This window comes from Podarcis filfolensis, assembly GCF_964270895.1.
Source record: "Podarcis filfolensis genome assembly, chromosome: 2".
Classification (NCBI taxonomy): domain Eukaryota; kingdom Metazoa; phylum Chordata; class Lepidosauria; order Squamata; family Lacertidae; genus Podarcis; species Podarcis filfolensis.
This window is the reverse complement of record NC_139605.1, coordinates 120,920,961-120,940,867: the sequence shown is the minus strand read 5'-3', so window position 1 is coordinate 120,940,867 and position 19,907 is coordinate 120,920,961. Positions and strand designations below refer to the sequence as shown.

The 19,907-nt window shown below is 44.0% G+C and overlaps 1 protein-coding gene across 3 annotated transcripts in view; it reads left to right on the top strand.

Annotated features, from left to right (window-relative positions):
* The window catches only part of GLI1 (GLI family zinc finger 1), a 108,827-nt gene continuing 88,920 nt past the window's right edge, over positions 1-19,907 (top strand). For all 3 annotated transcript variants that reach the window (XM_083599728.1, XM_083599729.1, XM_083599727.1), the window contains exon 1: positions 1-632. The gene's annotated coding sequence lies outside the window, so the exon portion shown is untranslated. The remainder of the gene's footprint in view (positions 633-19,907) is intronic.

Here is a 19,907-nt window from a genome sequence, read left to right as displayed (position 1 = left end):
CGCGGGGGGGGCTCTTTCTTCCCTCCCCATCCCCTCCTGACAAGCCTGCGTGGTCCCGAGCAAAGCCCTCCTTCCCCGAGACAGCAGCGCCGACGCAGCGGCTGATTGGCTCCATGTGCGAAAGCTCAAGAAAGCATCGGGAAAGTTTTGAAAGAAAATCAAAACTTCCTGCTTCAAGGTGGTCCCGGGCTGCAGTCCGGAGAGGCGAATATTTATCACGCGTGCTGCGTTCTGTGTGCGCGCGCGCGCGGGGAGAGCAGGATCCCACCTCGCACTTTTGAGCAGCTTTAAAGCCTAGTCTTCTTATTGTGGGCATTTTTTATTTTTTTAAAAAAAGTAATTGTAAAACAAACCAAAGAAAGGCGAAAGAAGTGAAATCAAGATGTGGAAAATTTGGGGAATTTGGTGAAAGGCTACAGCGATCTCTACTGCTGGGTTTTTTGTGCTTTTTGAAAAGCGTTCTCCCTCCTCTAGCCCGCTGGATGTTGCTCTTTTGGGAAGAAAAGACTACAGGAAAGTTGAGATTTCGGAACCAGGTCCAGATTTTGGAAGTGGAATCCTCCGTAATAAAGAAGACAAGGATCTCCGGATTTCTAATGACTCTCTAACAATACCGCCCCAGTCTTTGAAAGGTATGCTCTTTTTTTCTCTCTTCTGTCTCCAACTTGAAACTGATTTTTTTTTAAAAAGTAAAAATCCTCATTCCCCCTTACGAAATTTTTGACATTGCCTGCAGACTTTGCCTTCCAAATGGTCGCAGCGTTTGTGACAAAGAAAAAAAGAAATGATGGGGGGGGGGGGGAGCAGTAGAGATTTTATTTTTTCTGAATCGATAAAGAGTGCACAGTGGCAGGAATTGTTAATCACCCTCAAAAGAACTTTAGAAGGGTTATCTGCAGGGAAGGAGCTTGTGTGAAATCTCATCTTCAAAAGTGTTCCCATTTGAGGAGAGCTATGCAGCAACTTCCTAACTTGTAACTTTTGCGCAGTTGGTTAAAGGAATTGTGGATTCTTCTCATTCCTTACCAACCAAATGAAAACAAAAATTGTAAGTTTGCTCTCCGTCAGCCCCCCCAATATCTCACCTTTTCTGACATATTTTGGCCCAACAAGCCAACAGCAGTCATCCATTATCTTCATCCAAATTCCTGGAACTGGTTCAGATCCAATTAAAATTTGAGGCAGAATCAACTTTGCAAATATGACAAATTGTTAGGAAGAGATTATGCCCATCCTCCAAATGGAGCCCTTTCTCTAGGTTTCTTCATTGTAATTGTATTTACTTTTCACACCTCAGTGGTTAAGTGGAGGTTGCAGGATCAGGCACTTGGGAGTATCTGGGGGCTCCATGTGTGTATAAGAGGGATGGTGGCACTTCTGTTAAAACTTTTTCTCAAGCAGGCAGGCAAACTTCAAAGGCTTTGAGGGGGCTTGCTGCAGTTGTTTAAATTAAATTATTAACATCAGGGTGGATTTCCCCACCAGCTGGAGTAAATCAAGACAGCCCTCTTGTTGTGTGGCATTTGGTATCATTGGCATCCTTTTGTAATGCTTTTAGGCCACAGCTTTGAGAAATGATACAGGAGTACATAACATTTAATAGACTGACAAAAGGGCCCAAATATTAGATCTTTAAGCCGTTTCCACAAGTGACACTTAAAATCCGTCAAACATTCTGGATCTGGTAACGTAGCATATGGTTTTACGGCAGAGATTTTCAACTTCTTGAGCCCACGGCTCCCTCGACCAACTACATTCTTTCTGTGGCTCCCCTGTGGGGCTCAGGAGCCCAGTTATGTCACCCCTTGTCTGCAGAGCCAGCAGCCCCTCAGCCCTTTTCGAACACCCTCCCTTGTGGAGTGTTCCCTCAGCCTCCTCCCTCCTCCCCTCTCCTTGGGAGTTCTCTGGGCGGCAGCCCACCCCTTGTCTCTGAGCTGCCCCCCACCTGCCTGGACTCCCACTTGTCTGTCCCAGCAGGTTGGATGGGCTCCTCCACCCACTTTCTTGCCTGCTCTGAGGCCACCTCGGCTGCTGGCACCCAGCACCCCCTGGCCAGCCCCAGAGGCACCATTCGCCTGGGGAGCTTGTAGCCAGGGAGGCAGAGGCACAAGAGGGCATCAGACGAGGGAGGGAAGGAATGAGGGACAGAGGCCAGGGTTGCCTGCAGCACCCCTGACTATCAGTCAAGACACCCCAAGGTGTCACGGCACACTGGTTGAAAACCACTGCTTTATGGTAACATAAACCCCATTTGCCAGGAATATATCTACATGTTAAAATTTACTTCTTGTGCACTTTCTATCCCATGTTAAACTTGTAGCCTATTCTGGATTGAATGGCATTTGTAAGATTTAACCTGGTTTCAACCATGTTTTCCCTTCACACCTCCTGACCGAAGAGAATTGTCTTTTGGTGAAAGGGTTTGGGTTAGTCACCAAACAATCCTCACAGACTCCAGGCCACTCTGAAGGAAGCCATGATGCCTAAACTGGTTTAAATGTGTAGTGCAGATGTGCCCTTATATGTCACCTTGTGGAAAGGCCCTTAATGAATGGGGAAACCTTGGTTACCCCAGTTTTGTGGAGCCAGTCCATTATTCTCTTCAGAATAGCAGTTTGGAGGAATCCAGATCTTCCCTCCTGCCCACCCCCTTCAGCAAAAAGGAAAAAAGGAACCCCCGAGCGTGACTCATCTCTAACATTCTGTGACACAACAGAGAAAAGAAGAGAAACAAAGCCCTCCGTGACAAGCTTGGAAAAATAATTAAGAATCCATTTCCCTTGTCTGCTGAAATCGGCAGCTGGAATGACCTGTGTGGACTTGTTGAACTGCTAAAGGAGGTTCGGTTGCTGGGGATGCCTCTTGACTTTGCAGCTCAGATTAACAACAATCTGCCTTGGGTGATGGATGGAGGGGGGAGTGTGAAAGGGATGGGGCTCTTCTGAGCACTGAAGGGAAAAAGTGGGGGGCGGGAGTGGGGAAGAGGTCTTGTGGAAGTTTCTTGCCTCCTGGAAAAATCCACTCAGGGTTTTGTAACAGAGATGCTGGCTGCAAGGTTTGGACACACAAGGAGAGAAAGCTGAGATCAGAGTGAGTTTGCTGCTTGCAAATTGTTTGGTGAAGGCTGTGGGCGAACATCTGGCCGAGGACTGAGGAGTAGGACGAGTTAGCTGTTGATGCTTCACGCTCCAAATCTGTGCTTCAGACAGTGCAGGCATGGCCAAGCGTCAGCTCACAGCAGCTTTATGTGAACCCTGGTGGCTCTACCAAATTGTAATCAAGGCGTGGTAAAGCATTTTGCTCATAGTTCCACTTGTTTGGGAAAGAAGCAACAAGACTTTAGCATATTTCAGATTCTGTTTGTTGTATCACCATCTCAGGCAGGTTCTGGAAAAGCAAAGTTCTGCTGCCAGTGTGCTGCATGATGGGACCTTTCTGGAAGCTCCCCCCTCCCCGATCTTTCACAGTAGGGCAGTGATGGGGAATTGGTGGCCTTCCGGATGTTGTTGGACTACAACTTGCATGATTTATGACCATTGGCCACACTGGTTGGCGGAGTTGAGACCTGGAGTCCAGCAACAGCTTTCCCATCTACACAGCATGGGAAACTGACATGAAAAGTGTATGGATGAACCCGTGACTTCTCAGAAGTCTGGATTGGAAAGTTGCTCTGTAACACGTAAATAGACGTCTTCTGCCCTTGCAGTTGTCAGTATTGTAAAGGTTGCTAACATGTGTTAGCAGAGGTTACCATAAAGAGCTATGGACTGACCTTTTGAAAACTGGACAACGCTAATCTTTTGTACATTGTAGGCATCTGCATATTCAGCAGCTGTCTCCTGTTTCTTCTGTTAGGCTTGGTTACTGCAGACCATCACAGGATATATCTAACCACTGAGGAGACCACAACTTATCACTGAAATACTGTGCAACAGGAGTGTTCCCAATATGTAGACTATAGGACTTCTCACTGTAAAATTTAACATAAAAGTTGTTGTTCTTGTTATTTTTACTATTATTTTAAATCCATGTATCCAAGCTGGAAAAAAATTTAAACACTATACATGGAAGCCTGCATCAGTTTGGAGTCTGTTTAGTCTGTGTAGGAGTTAGCATCAGATTTTTAGATTGATGGTGTGCCAGCCTTTAGTTCCCATCTGACAGGGGTCAGTTTGTCCCTTGTAAATGTTTCCTCTTCCTTCGCTGTCTTCTCCACTGTTGAAACGTAGCGGCTGGTGTTTGTTATAGTTAAACTTCATAAAGTGTTGTATGCATTGATGTTGCTACAGACATGAATAATGTTCAGCTATCCAGTGAAGGCCTTTAGGTTTTTCCTCTGACAATCCAGCCATATGTTCCTACAGTTTCCCCCTATCTCTGTTCTCCTGCACCACTTAATGGTTCTGTCTTCAAAGTCTTCCTTCAAAGTCTTCCAAACCCTAACCCTAACCCTATATAGACCTTTTAGCCTCTACGTGTAGCTTTCTACCCTGTTCCCCATTCATGCGTTCTTCACTGATGCATTTTAGCCACGCTGTCTGTGAAGAGATGCCCTTGCCCACCTCTTCAGCCTGAGACTGAGTGGAAAGTGTTTGTTTGTTTGTTTGTTTGTTTGTTTGTTTGTTGCATTCATATTCCCACTTTTTTCTCCAAGAAACTCCTCATTGAATCCCCACAACAACCCTGTGAGGTAGGCTAGGCTGAGAGCCGATGCCTGGCCTGAGGTCACTCAGCCAGCTTCATGGTCAAGTGGGGATTTGAACCCTGGTCTCCCAGGTCCTAGTCCAGCATTCTAATCCAAGGGTCAGCAAACTTTTTCAGCAGGGGGCCGGTCCACTGTCCCTCAGACCTTGTGGGGGCCGGACTATATTTTGAAAAAATAATAATGAACGAATTCCTATGCCCCACAAATAACCCAGAGATGAATTTTAAATAAAAGGACACATTCTACTCATGTAAAAACCCTCTGATTCCTGGACCGTCCGCGGGCTGGATTGAGAAGGCGACTGGGCCGCGTCCGGCCCCCGGGCCTTAGTGTGCCTACCCATGCTCTAATCACTACGCCACACTGGCTCTTGGGTCATGAACCCACATTCTGAGCTCCCATCTTGGGGGGTTGGCACACCCAGCCAGCATTCCCAGGGCTGAGGGTTGGAGAAGCAAGTGGGAGGGTGACAGGGAACTTTGGGTGTTATCTGGGAACCACCGCCCTCGGCCGGCTTCTGCACCAGGCAGGCAGCGTCCTTTGGGGTGAGGCTGAAAAATTCACAGGCCCCGGGCAGCTTCCCAGATTCAGGGCCTAAACTGATTATTCCATGGGACAGAAGCGCTGCAGGATCACTCCACCTAGGGAGCTCTGCTACCCATCCCCTGAGTTGACTTCCAGGTGCCCTCTCTCCTTGAAGCCAGTTTCCCAAGTGAGTTGTCAGAAAGGAAAGAATTCAGCCCCAAAGGCTTAGCTTGCTGAATAAGTGATTCAGGGACTTTTATGAAAAGTGCAGGCTTCTTCCATCTTTGCTGGAGGGGTGTGCCGCCTGCGGAAGATGGATTAAAAGCACACATGCACACCCATCTCTGAATTTTTATTTTCTAGGCCAGGGATGAGGATCCTGTGCCCTTCCAGAGGTTGTTGGACTTAAGCTCCCCTGACCCTTAGCTATACTGGCTAGGGCTGGTGCAGGATGGCCCTTGGCTATGCCCATATCTTTATGCCTCCCTAAATCCATCAAAATCATTACAAATCAATGCAAAGATGAGGTTCTGCCCTCCCCCAAAGTCCTGGCTACACCCATGCTTTAGGATCACAGGTTTTGCCACTCTTGGCTTATCCCTTGGCTTTTCATATACCACCCAATGTTTTACAGATGAAAACAGAGATAATTGGGAGCACTTAAAGTACCACTATTCTTGCGCCAAGGATTGCCGTCTGTCACCCACCAACTATTTTTTTTCAACTAAACAACGCCCCCCATCCGATTAAACATTGCAGAATGTCTGCCATATACCCTAGTTGTTGATTATACAATGGCCTGACTTGCACTGGCTTTTGAAGCAAGTGTATGTGTGTGAATAAACTGACCATAACTGCTACCTTTAAAAATAACCCCCCCAAATATCTATTAAACATTCTTACATCTCATTTAAATGGACCTTGGTTCATTTTTAAGGGCTGCAACTCAAAAATATTTAGCACTATTTACTATTTGGGTAGGGAGTTACTGAGAGATGATGGTTGGAAGGAAGTGTGTGTACAAAAAAATTATGCATTTCCCACAAATTTCTTATATACATCATACATTGCCCAGCACATGTCACTTCCCTTAGGACTTCCCAGTCCATCTCTCCATGGCATTCTATGCAACCCTTATTCTGCTGCATATCCTGCTGTACCACCGTATTTTCTCTCATGTGTTTCTTTTATTTAATACTAACTGCAGCTCATATGGCTACTCCTACTTGCAGGTTAAATTGAGTATTATATCTCTCGAGATATACTCCAAAAGACTTCCACTCCTTTCTTATCCGTGTTTCACCTTTGTTTCTTATAATTCTGTATATTCTATCAATTTATTTTGCCATATTTCTTTTGTTGGTATTTCATTTTCTTGACATTTTTTCACCTAAACTATTGTAGCCGCAGCTGTTGCATATAAGAGGTTGAGTGCCTTCTTTGGAATATCATCACTCATTATCCCTAGTAGGAAGGCCTCAGGTCTTTTGGGAAATGATCTTTTAAAATTCTATATGAATCATTTCCCAGGACTCCCTAGCATATTTGCACGACCACCACATAGGCATCAGAGTGCCTTCTACCTTTTGACACTTCCAGCATAACGTGGAATCTTTTTAATAAATTGTTACCAGTTTATTGGGTGTTAAGTACCACCTGTACACCATCTTTTGTAAATTTTTCTTGATAACAGGCTGAGAAATTCATAGTTACAGGTAGGTTGTTGGTCTGCCGTAGTCGAAACAAAATAAAAAAATTCCTTCCAGTAGCACCTTAGAGACCAAGTAAGTTTGTTATTGGTATGAGCTTTCGTCTGCTACTGGAAGGAATTTTTTTTATTTTGTTGGAGAAATTCATAGTTTCCCCACCTAATTTCTCCCAGGCAGACATTTATATATTATAACCAACATCTATTGCCCATCTAGTCATTGTCACCTTTGCCATTTCATCTTTGGTCCCCCACTCCAATAACAGTTTGTATATTTTAGAGATGAGTTTATCATCATTTCCTATTACACGTTTTTCAGATTCTGAACTAGTATAGTGGTACCTTGGTTCCCGAATAGCTTAGTTGTCGAACAAATAGGCTCCTGAACACCGCAAACCCAGAAGTGGGTGTTCCAGTTTGCAAACGTTTTTCAGAAGCCGAACGTCTGACGTGGCTTCCGCTTGAGTGCAAGAAGCTCCTGCAGCCAATCGGAAGCTGCAGTCGAATGGACTCCCGGAACGGATTAAGTTCAAGAACCAAGGTACCACTGTATATTATTCTACATGAAGATGCACGTTAACAAATTTCTCTTAAAATCAGCCCCCAAAGGCAAAATAGGTACAGATACAGGGGTTCTTTCTGGTAAATTATCTAATCTCAGATTAGTAGACAGATTGGAATTTAGCTATCTACCAGATCTCACACTTCTCTGAATGTACTTGGTAGTGGTGAACCAAGAACAAACCTCCTCATTTGCCTGCAGTGAAACAAACTGCAAGTCTGGGTTCAGACATAAGTAAACCATGCCTTAGGCATGGACAGTGCAGCAGTGGCAGCGGCAGCAGGAGAAGGACCTGGGGAGGAAAGCAGCAGCCTTGATCTTTGCTCTGGGAACCACACTTTTGCTCATCCATGCCAAGCCATGATTTAATTTAGTGTTACATCCAAACTGGATCTTTGTATGCTTAAGGACTAGAAAGCGACTTTGAGGAGTATCGCTCAGAGACTTCAATGCAGGTGAGGGTGTCTTTCTTTTCCTGACTATTCAGAAAGGGTCTTAATTTAAAAATTGTCCACTTTTCCACATTTTCCCTAGAGCAGACAGTGTCTGCTAGAAAAGTAACTTTCTGCAAAAAAACTGGAGACTTGGAGTAGCTCAGCTTTTTCTGGGTTTTCAGATGGATTTTTCAGAGCAGTATGCAACTTGAAGTTTTCATTGCAGGCATTAATCTGAATGAACAGTATTTTTAAAGGGCAGAAGAGGGCCAGTTTTGTATTTTTATATATATTTTCCCACCATGAAAGTAGGGAAGGGGTTTTCTGCCTCACTGTGTTGTGATCCCTTATTTGCTAGCTTTTACAATAGGTGTTACTTCCACTTACAGTGAGGTGTTTTGTGGCTTTTTAGCTTTGTTTTGTTTTCGTTTTCAGTGTTAGATTGCTACCTATACTTTACTATGGACCACCTTAAGAGAGGAGTTCCTTTTGGGTGACTAACTGGTATGTAAATATTATAGTGTGACCTGAGAATCAAACTGTGTTTATGACTGAAAAAAGGGAGATATTGTAGATACATCCTGAGAGTAAACATGTAGCCTCATGGGCAGCTATGTGAAGGCAAAGTCAGAATAGTTTGGCTTGGCTGGGAAAGTTCACCTGCATTCCAGGTCCAGACTAACATGGCTGCCAGACCTCATATCAAACCAGCATTGATCACATCAATGCAGGTGATCACATCACATCAAACCTGGGGAAGGAGTTACTTTTACATCTAACCTATGAAGAGTCTATCAGCTCATGGTTGAAAACTATGGCCCCAAAAGTCTCCTCAGTTGGTCTTTCACCATCCTTTTTACATCATCCGGGCTATGTTATTGCCCTTAAATCCCTGAGGCAGAGGTTATGATATTCCACACAGTGGTCTTCACTCTAGATCCTATGTAACCTGTCGACTGTTTGCATTTGGAATCCACTATGGCCATTTTATTTCATGAATCTGTCTGTACCTATCGCCAATTGACCAAATGTATTTCCATCAGAAGTACTAAATGGCAGACTCTCTGATGTACCCTATCAGAATAGACTCTGCTTATGTTCTCAGGGTGTCGACTTTATGAAGCAGATGCTACTGCACTGTGAGTAGTTCAAACAAGCAAGGGATCAATTAATTAAACCCCTATTGGTAAACTTAACTGGAAAATCCGAAACCTTCCACCTTAAGTACCTCATTAGAGATATGTCAACTGATACTACCCTGGCCGTAGCTAAGTTCCTCTTGGAAGTATTAAGAAACAGAAACCTACATGCTCTGGATGAAACATAGCGACCGCCTTGGAACCCTTTCCCTGCATTTCTGTTTTATTTTTCTTTTGAAAATGTTTTTGTGGGTCTTTGGACAGAAATAAAGAATGTGTAAGTAGGGAGGGAGCAGGTCCACACAAGTCTACAGTGTGCTTTTACGATCCACAAGGTGAGGAAGCCCATTAGGTTACCTTATTTACTCGAATGTAATGCACAACTTTTTTGGCCAAATTATGTCGTGAAAATTAGGGGGCGCATTACATTGGATGGCACATTACATTTGAATAAACACTTGAATTCACTGAGGTGATGAGAGGCAAGTCTGCCATCTGGCGAGTTCATAGAATCATAGAGTTGGAAGAGACCACAAGGGCCATCGAGTCCAACCCCCTGCCAAGCAGGAAACACCATCAGAGCACTCCTGACATATGGTTGTCAAGCCTCTGCTTAAAGACCTCCAAAGAAGGAGACTCCACCACACTCCTTGGCAGCAAATTCCACTGTCAAACAGCTCTTACTGTCAGGAAGTTCTTCCTAATGTTTAGGTGGAATCTTCTTTCTTGTAGTTTGGATCCATTGCTCCATGTCCGCTTCTCTGGAGCAGCAGAAAACAACCTTTCTCCCTCCTCTATGTGACATCCTTTTATATATTTGAACATGGCTATCATATCACCCCTTAACCTCCTCTTCTCCAGGCTAAACATGCCCAGCTCCCTTAGCCGTTCCTCATAAGGCATCGTTTCCAGGCCTTTGACCATTTTGGTTGCCCTCCTCTGGACACGTTCCAGTTTGTCAGTGTCCTTCTTGAACTGTGGTGCCCAGAACTGGACACAGTACTCCAGGTGAGGTCTGACCAGAGCAGAATACAGTGGCAGTTAAAAAGGCTCTCAAGATGTGGCCGTCGTGTCGGTGGCGGACTGAGTGTGCCATCTTCCTCTTTGCTCTGAATGCCCGGCCACATGGTTCAAGCAGCTCTTGCAGGGCTGATCTCCCTGAAAGCAGGTGAGGGAGGCTGGCTGGCTGGCCGGCAAACGGTCGCAAGCAGAGTCGCCCTCCCTGCGCGCATGGCAGCCATGGAGAAGCTGATGAAGGCCTTAGAGTCCCTCCACTCTTTCCAGCAGCAACAGGGGCCTGTGGAGTAGGGTTAGCCAATGTGGCAGTTTCCAGATATTGTTGGACTTGCCAGTCCCAGCCACCAAGGCCAGTGGTAAAGGATTCTGGGAATGGTACTCCCAACAATACCTGGAAGCCACCACATTGACTGCCCATGGACTAGAGTACGAAGTGAGTGTTTGGTCTTATTTCAACCTCAAAAAGACATTTTTAAACATTCATACTTGTAAGCAAACATACACAAATGAAAAAGGATTAGGGCAGGATTCTCATCTTACTGGGGGAGAATCTACAATCTTAGAAAAGGCATGGAAGGAAAAGTTACAAAACAAGAAAAGGAATTGGGAAGAGCTGGCTAGTCTTATTTGATCTTTGCATTAGGGAACGGGTTATCATTTGAGGCCTGAGGACACAGGTGGCGAACCATCACCTTCCAGATGTTGCTAGACTACAACTTCCACCGCCTCTGACCATTTGGCCATGCTGGCTGGGGTTGATAGGAGCTAGAGTGCAGAACATCTTGGTGGTGGGGCACCAGGATAGCCACCCTCTGCATTAGGATATTGGACACTTTTAATTTATGGGGCTTGACCAGGATTGCTGCAAGTTTTTTGTTCTGCATCTAGCTGTAGAAAGGAAATATATTTTAATAAGGACCGGAAACCTGTGATTTTACCACAATATAGGCTGCTTGTCCATTGACTGCCCCTGTATTCCTTAAGGTGGGGGGAACTAACCTCTGCTGCTTCCAGATGTTGGACCACAACTCCCACCCACCCCAGCCAGCATGGCCAGTGGTTGGGGGCGGGATAGGAGCTGCTGTTCAACAACATCTGGAAGGCCAGAGATTAACTACCCTTGCTTTAACGTATTGACATCTGAGGCCCCGGAGCAAGGAGAAGGGTGGAAGTAGTAGAAAGGACTTCGTAATAAGAAAAATGCTGCCTCAGCCAGTTGTTTCCAAACAACCCAGCCGCTCTCACTCTTCCCTGTATGGGAAGCTCCTCTGCTTTGAACTCTGTAGAGGAGAGAGCACCGTAGTCTGTCTGATTTCCAAGCCAAGGCCTGGCAACCATAGCAATGGATGCCAAGCTCATGTGTTTTCAGGGCTAATGTGGGCCCTGATAGTTCCATTCAGGCCCCTCCTCTTCTTCCTCCCCTGGCCTTTGCATGGGGCAGCTTACAGAGCCCACTCTGTACCCAGGGCATGTTTGTTTATTTGTGTGCTTGGGTCTGCTGGTGTTTGCCAGTTGGCTTGGGGAAGGCCTTGGAGAAGGTGGGCGGAGATGTGTGCGTGTTTGTGTGTTAGGAGCACAGCTGGAAAGTAGGGATGAAGCCAGTGCAGGTCAGCTGGCTATCTTACACTATTTGTGTGCAATCGAAGCCTGAAACATACACACACTGCTCTTTTTTGCTTTCCATCCCACTCTTTTATATACGCATGAAGCCGCATGTTCTCCAATAGGGATGGATGGTTCTGTCAGTTTTGGTTTTCTCAGTTTTTCATTTTTCCAGTCTTGAATTCTGTTCTCCACCTTTCTGCAGCAATCTGGAGGGGAAAAGAGGTTGTTGGGTTTTTTTTAAGATCCTCACGAAAGTTCAACTTTTTAGTGCTAATTACTTCTATTTATTTATTTTTTTGCAATTTTGCTGATTATTTATTTCCACCTCTATGAGCCCAAGGCAAATAAAAGTGCAAGTTTAACTTGCATAACTTAACATATAAGCTGCTGTGTTCTGGCAACACGTAACTGAGCTTGAATTACCACTCCATCTTTTTGAAACTTTATTCAGGAGAGGAGGGAAAATGTCTACTCTTCTGCCAGTCATTAATCACCCTGAATGTGCGAATTGAGGAGGACAGCCGCTCATCATCAGAATGCTCTGTGATAATACAAACTTTAAGTAACAAACATTTTTTTTCTTTATTAGGAGTTAAAAGAAAGGCTTTCTTTTAGTCTTCCCAATAACATTTAAAGAGTGGAATGGTTATTCTTGTCTGTGGTGTTAAGAAAACACAATGGGTTAATTAATCCCGAATAAAAGGCATGGATTAGTGCGATGGCTCTTGTAAGCCTAAAAACTGAGAGAAATCTTCTGGTACCCATAATGAGCATTTTCACAGAAGAGACTTAAAGTGGCTCTTGATTTAATTGTGTTTGTAACCTGAGTGTGAAACCCATACTGGCCAGAATGCATATATGTATTACAAATGCCTTTCCTGAGGTTTGTCTCCCACATTTTAAACACCCAGCTGTCGATATAAATACAGTGTGAGAGGCTCAAAGATAATTTAAAATTTTTTTTTTTATAAGATATTTATTAAGATTTTACAAAAAGCAAAGGTTAACAGGATAAGAAAAAAAAGACAAGAAAGAAAAGAATCAATACAAAAAATACAAAAATACATAGAAAAAAAAAATACAAAATACAAAAAAGAAATAAATAGAAAAAGTTAAAAACAAATCCATTTTTTCCATATCTTTAAACTCATTTACTTGTTTCCTTGACCTCCTCACACCTCCGTTTTTTTGTATTCCCGTTCACAGTCAGTTCAGCAAATCCTTACCCTTTTTCATTTATCTTAACTCTATATCTTAACATATTGTAACTGTATATTTTCATCCATTATCAGTCCATTTTTACATATTCTTATTAACCTTGTTGCTAATGCCACTTAATTTCAATCCAGCATCATTTTAACATTCATTAATTTTACAATACTTCTGCAGATAGTCTTTAAATTTCTTCCAATCTTCTTCCACCGACTCTTCTCCCTGGTCTCAGATTCTGCCAGTCATTTCCGCCAGTTCCATATAGTCCATCACCTTCATCTGCCACTCTTCCAAGGTGGGTAAATCTTGTGTCTTCCAATACTTTGCAATAAGTATTCTTGCTGCTGTTGTAGCATACATAAAGAAAGTTCTGTCCTTCTTTGGCACCAATTGGCCGACTATGCCCAGGAGAAAGGCCTCTGCTTTCTTCAAGAAGGTATATTTAAATACCTTTTTCATTTCATTATAGATCATCTCCCAGAAAGCCTTAATCTTTGGGCACATCCACCAAAGGTGAAAGAATGTCTCTTCATTTTCTTTACTTTTCCAACATTTATTATCGGGCAAATGATATATTTTTGCAAGCTTGACTGGTGTCATGTACCACCTGTATATCATTTTCATAATATTCTCTCTTAAGGCATTACATGCCGTAAATTTCATACCTGTGGTCCACAACTGTTCCCAGTCAGCAAACATAATGTTATGTCCAACATCTTGTGCCCATTTAATCATAGCAGATTTAACCGTTTCAACCTGAGTGTTCCATTTTAACAGCAAGTTATACATTCTTGAAAGTATCTTTGTTTTGGGATCTAGCAGTTCTGTTTCCAATTTTGATTTTTCCACCTGGAAGCCAATTTTTTTGTCCAAATTATAAGCCTCTCTTATTTGGTAATAATGAAGCCAGTCTCGCACTTTGTCTTTTAATTTCTCAAAACTCTGCAATTTCAATTTGTCTCCTTCTTGCTCCAAAATTTCCCAATATTTCGGCCACTTGGCCTCGATAATTTAAAATTTAGAATTGTGTCTGAGGGCATGCAGTAAGCCAGGGGTGGCCAACTCTCAAGGGACTGCGATCTACTCACAGAGTTAAAAACTAAAAACTGGCAGTGATCTACCCCCTTTTTTGGGGTTCAGGTTTTTTTAAGGTGCAGGGCAAAAATGTTGATTTATTTTTTTTAGGGGAGCCAGTGATCTACTGCAGGTGTCCAGTGATCTACCAGTAGATCACAATCTACCTGTTGGACGTGCCTGCAGTAAACTAGTGCTTTTCAAACTGCACTTTGACAAAACTTTGGGTTCCCTTTGAAACTCACAATCAAGTTCACAATCAAATAATGCCGTGGTTTTCAAACTTTCCTTCAGGGAACCTTTTCCAGATTAAACTATCCACAGAGCAAAGGAGTACCAGCAGAGACAGACAAGCTGCTGTTAGGAAGTTTCCCTTCCATTATTGATCTTTTCACTAGAGCAGGGATGAGGAATTCAGGAGCCTTCAAATGTTGTCAGGGCTCACCCAGACTTGCTTTTTTGCCACATTTCTAGGTACAGGTCTGTGCTTTAAAGCTCCATGTCTGAGCACTTTTTTTTTTCTTTTGGCCTCACTGCTTTTCATGTGAAAACCACTGAATCGGAGCATACAGCAACCTGAAGAAAACCCTAATTGCCAGATGTTCCAATTTAGCTCCAAAGAATGGGTTTTCCTGGGGGAAATTGGACTCCCCTCCAAAAAAAGTGCTCGGATCCTGACCAGCAAAGCACAGATCTGTGCCTAGAAAGCGTGGGGCAAAAGGTAAGTGTGGATGAGGCCTCAGACTCTGCCTCCCATCAACTGCCCTCAGCTCCCATGGCCAGTAGTCAGGATTGATGAGAGTTTTGGGCCACAATTTCTGGAGGACCACAATTTCCCCATCTCTCATCGAAAGCATCCAGTGCTAGATCTAAATCTGCACATGATTGTGAATTATTATTTATTCCTTATTCATCATCCATAATATAAATGTGCTGTTGTGAAAGACCCTTCATCTTGTGTACACAAAGTACACAAAGGCATTTTGTACATCAGAAGCATACTTTGTGGCTGGCATATGTGACCATTTCCACATGCAAAGGGCTTAGTGTTGAATCTCCAGCGAACCTATACCTTGCTCAGCAATGCACCTAGCAGACCATGCCATCACTGATCTCTGGAAATGGGTTTGTTACCTGTGATATCAGTAAACAAAGCTTAGTGCTGCTTTACTGAAGATGCAGTACTCACTATTATCCAGTAACCCACATATTGCCTTGCTATGGGGAACATGGGAATCTTTTATCTCACCGTTCCTCCAAGGCAGTGGTTCTTCAAAGGGTGTGACACATCACACTGGTGTGGCAGGAGAGGATGGCAAGTGGGGAGGGAATATTTGTAATTTCAGGGCCTTTGTCTATGATCTTTGAGAATTCTTGGAGAACAGGTGAGGTCCCTGCAGACTGGAGGCAGGCAAATGTTGTCTCCATCTTCAAAGGGGGGGAGAAGACCCAGGTAAATACCGATTGGTGTGTTTGACATTGATACCAGGGAAGGTCCTAGAGCAGATAATTCAGCAGTTGGTCTGGCTTTAGCTGAGATTCCAGCACTGAAGGGTGTTGGACTAGATGACCCCTGGGTCCCTTCCAACTCTAAGATTCTATGATTCTATGATTCTATCAAGTGTTGTTAGTAGTTGTTTCTATTTTCCAATGCATTTTTTATCACCTAAAAATTTGGTGTGGTGCAAGCAAATTTTTATTCTCAAAGTGTGGCCCAGAGCAAAAAGTTTGAAAACCACTGCTCCGGGGAGCGTAACATAGAATAGCTTGTTCTTTCCCCCACCTCGTTTCATTTCCACAACAACCCTATAAGGTAGGTTAGACTGTGACAGAAGGACTACTCAAGGTCATCCAATGAACTTTATTGCTGTGTGTGGATATGAAACTTTAAAAACTTAACAATTTAAAAAACTTTAAAAATTTAACAGCAATTCCCACAACAGCATACCTCTCAAAGTATGTTGTCTTAACATGTTGGACCCAAAAATCTGCTTTCCTGATTTGTAGCCCGACTACATACCTGTAATACATTTATTTTAGGTAACTTTTAGCCACATTTTTCTGAGTACAGTACAGTAAAAGATTATAGTGATAGCCAGCAGATTGCTATTTTTTCAAGAAAGCATAATAGATAAAGCAATTTAGAATCATTGTTAGATTTAATAAAAAAATATTTTTATGTCATGTGTAACCGATGAGGTATTAGTGTCTGTGCCTGCCTGATTTCATGGTTTCTCCCTGTCTGCTTTCCCAATTTCTGTAGTAAGTGTAAGCTTGCAAGTGAGGACTGTGCCATTAAATGTATATATTTTTACAGTGGCTAGAAAAGTTTCGGTATTGTAGATAGATAGATGATGATGATAGATGATAGATAGATAGATAGATAGATAGATAGATAGATAGATAGTTATAGATATGGCAGCCCCAAGAAAATGCCTTCTTAAGAAGCCAAAAGGCCAGCAGCAATGGAGCAAGGCAAGCCCTCAGTTAGTAAGTAAGAAAGCCACAATGTTCCATAATGTGGATACACTGCAGAGAAGGCCTGTCCTGTAAAGGATAGAAGATGGATCAGTGGTTCCCTCCTAGATCTGACAGGATGGGGAGGTAGAGGGGGCTGCAGTCAAGACAAGTGAACAGTATGCAGCTGTGCCCAGTGGCCCTGGAACTCTCCCTTTCAATTGGTTCACACCCCTCATTTATACACACATGTGAAATTTCGCAAAATCACACGCTCACATGTCCAGGCAAGATTGGAAGAATCCCAAGTGCTTAATTTTCTCAAGGGAAAGGCACCAGTGCTAAAGCATGTCTGGAAGTTGCGCCTTTTGATCAGAAAGGACACCAATGCCACTGGTGTGTGACTCACTCAAGGTTGGAATACAAACTGCATGTATAATGCCCTGACCCCACCACTTGAAGGCTAATACCTTAAACAACCTTTTTATTCTTCATTTCACTCCAAGGGCTCATCCACACCTGCTTGTCCCGTGCCTAGAAACACAGTTCCCTTGATCCGCTCCTTTCCCAGGGAAAATCTGCTCTCTGGCTCCAAGCGCTTATCTACACTTACCTTTCCTCCCCTTTTCCCAGGCAAGGTCCATGCTCTCTGTGTTTGAGAGCTGGGGTTTTTTGTCTTTTGCCCTGGAGCTTTCGCCACAAAACTCTGCTCTTTAAAGCTCAATTGGAGCAAATGGCAACCTGTGGACAACCCAAACTGCCATTTGCTCCTATTGTGCGCTAAGGAGTGGGCTTCTGTGGGCAAAGCTCCAGGACAAAAACCCAAAACAAGCAAATGCTCAGACACAGAGCAAAGTTTGGAGCTGTGCCTGCAAATAGCAGGGCAAAAGGTAAGTGTAGATAAGCCCTAAAACAGAACAAACATCAATCCGGAGGAAACCCAAATTGCCATTTGCTCTGACTGAGCACTAAAGAGCAGTTTTCCCCAGGGAAAATCAGTGGGACAAGAAGAAGCATGGATAAGCCCCAAGTCACTTCTCTTTTTGTCTCATGTCCTTTAGTGCTGTGGTCAGCAGACAATAGGCTTGCAGGGTCTTTGGTTTTTTTACTAGGACTCCTAGATCCACCAACTGGAGCCAGGTACAAAAGACATGCACTTAAAAGTAAAGGATTCTGAGCCCATGTATTTGTTCTGAGTGCCAAAACTAAACTGAGTTCACAAACTGAGTCCACACAAAAATAAGCTCCTGTGATTTTTACCATATGCCAGCTTTCTTTATCCAGAAGTGTAGTGTAGTGTGTGTGTGTGTGTGTGTGTGTGTGTGTGTGTAGGCTGTGCGTGATTTATTTTGTTGTTGGCTAATCAATTGGGAGCCAGAAATCCTTGCCAAATCGCCTGGTGATCTACCACCCCAGCTTTAGATTATGAGTCTGTAGGTAAGGCTCTGTTCATCTTATTCCTGTGTGACGCCTGGGATATATTAAGTGCTTTTATGAATAATAAATGGTGATGATAGGACAACAAAGAAACATAACAATAGGGCCCTGAGTAAAGCATGCCGTCTCCCTCATTCTCTGGTTCCTCATCCTTAGATGAACTTCTACATCTGGAGACCATGAAGCCTTGTTCTCACAAACAGCTGATGAAGTGGCAACCTGGGTCAGGACTGTGCCCTGCAGGCTGAAGTTGACTGCGTTTACTTTGTCGCAGTATAATGATTTTTAAAAACCCAAACACAGATAAAACTGATAGAACCATTCTCCCTAACACCTAGTTTCTATACTTGGGGCGGAGCAGGGAGAATCGGAATTGCATATGAACCCCATCCTGTAGCCTAGAATGGTGCAAGCAGAACACAAGAAGTCTGCTGTTTGTGAAAACTAGGCCTAACAGTCTACAACCCTGAAACAGGTTTGGACCCAGAGAGTTGGCAACTGCAGCACTGAGTCTTCTCTGAGAGGGGGTAAGTTGCAGGGGATAAGCAGAGGGAGCAAGAGGGGATGTCTAATCATTCTTCTGAGCACTGGTTTCCCCCTGAAATGCATACCCTCCAACATTTCTCCAGTGAAAACAGAGAAGTCCTACACCTGCCACATGTTCAACTATTTCCACTTCTGCCAGGATTCCAGGCCTCTCTTTGCCTCACAAATGTGGAACCCAAGGTTTTGAGTTCAAGGAAAAACAACACTGAGGGTCATCCACTCCTTCACTGCATATTGCCGCTGCTGGGAACATACAAAGCACCCTCCTGGATTGGACCAGAGGTCCAGCATCCTGTTCCCACTGTGGCCAACCAAATGCCTCTGGGAATCCCACCGACAAGACACTCTCATGCTCATGCTCCACAGCAGCTAGTATTCAGAGGCTCACTGTACTGCGGATGCTGTGGAATGCAGGAGCAGCAAGTGCACTAATGTCACCTGTAGCCAGAGTGTATAATGTTCACTTTGGTCTTTGAGGCAGATGGACTCCAGTAAAGCCTGCAAGGATGGTCTAGTGCCATAGCTTTTAAAGTATGTGGCAGGCAGTACCTACCTAAGGGGGTTAGGTGGGAAAGATTCTGCTTTATCGTGTCTCCTAGTCCAGTTTTCCTGAATGCGTTGAGCCAAGATTCACCTGACCTCTCACGATTGATGCAGCCCAGGTGCCTGTTTGGGAAGCCAAGGGTTCCTTCTCGTAGGGGATCCAGTTGTAATATCCACCAGCTCCAAAAGTCGGGCAGAAGGGATGTGTTATGAAGATTTGCTATCTACAAGGTTTGAGAAACTCTGGATATGCTACTAGTATGTCCCACTCCTGTACCTGCAACTTGAGTAACTAGGAAATGGCACTGCTTAGTGGTGAAGATCACAATTCTTTCGCTCAGAAGCCTCCTGATCACATCACAACTCAGTTCTGAACTCACTGGGTGGCCTTAGGCAAGGCACAGCGGCCTCACCCTGCTCCCTCAATTAAGATTGAAAGATCTCTTGGACTGACCTGAAGTTTTGGAGTTGTAGCCTCCTCCTCCTCCGAGACTGTGAGTCCTCCGGAAAAGGGCGAAACCTCAGAAGGCAGGCCAGGCAGGCTGTCTTTTGCAGGGCTTACCTTCAGCTCTCTTACAATCATAGAATCGTAGAGTTAGGAGGGACTTCGAGGGTCATCTAATGCAATCTCCTTCAAGACATGAATCTTTTGCCCAACGTGGGGCTCTAACCCACAACCTGAGATTAAGAGTCTTGTGCTCGGCTGACTGTGCTTGCCCATTCTAATGTTTAAAACTCCCTTTTGCCCCTTGTTCCCTTTCAATGGACTTCTTTGCAGAGCACCAACTCGGGAGGGAGACAGGAAGGTTGACATCATGGTGGTGCGTGATGTTACAATGTCATGCGTGACGCCCATATCTAAGCAGTCTGGAACTGGCTAAACATTGTAGGGCCTTCATCCTGGCTCAATGCTGTGCTCTCCCCTCTGCTGTTCTCTCATATT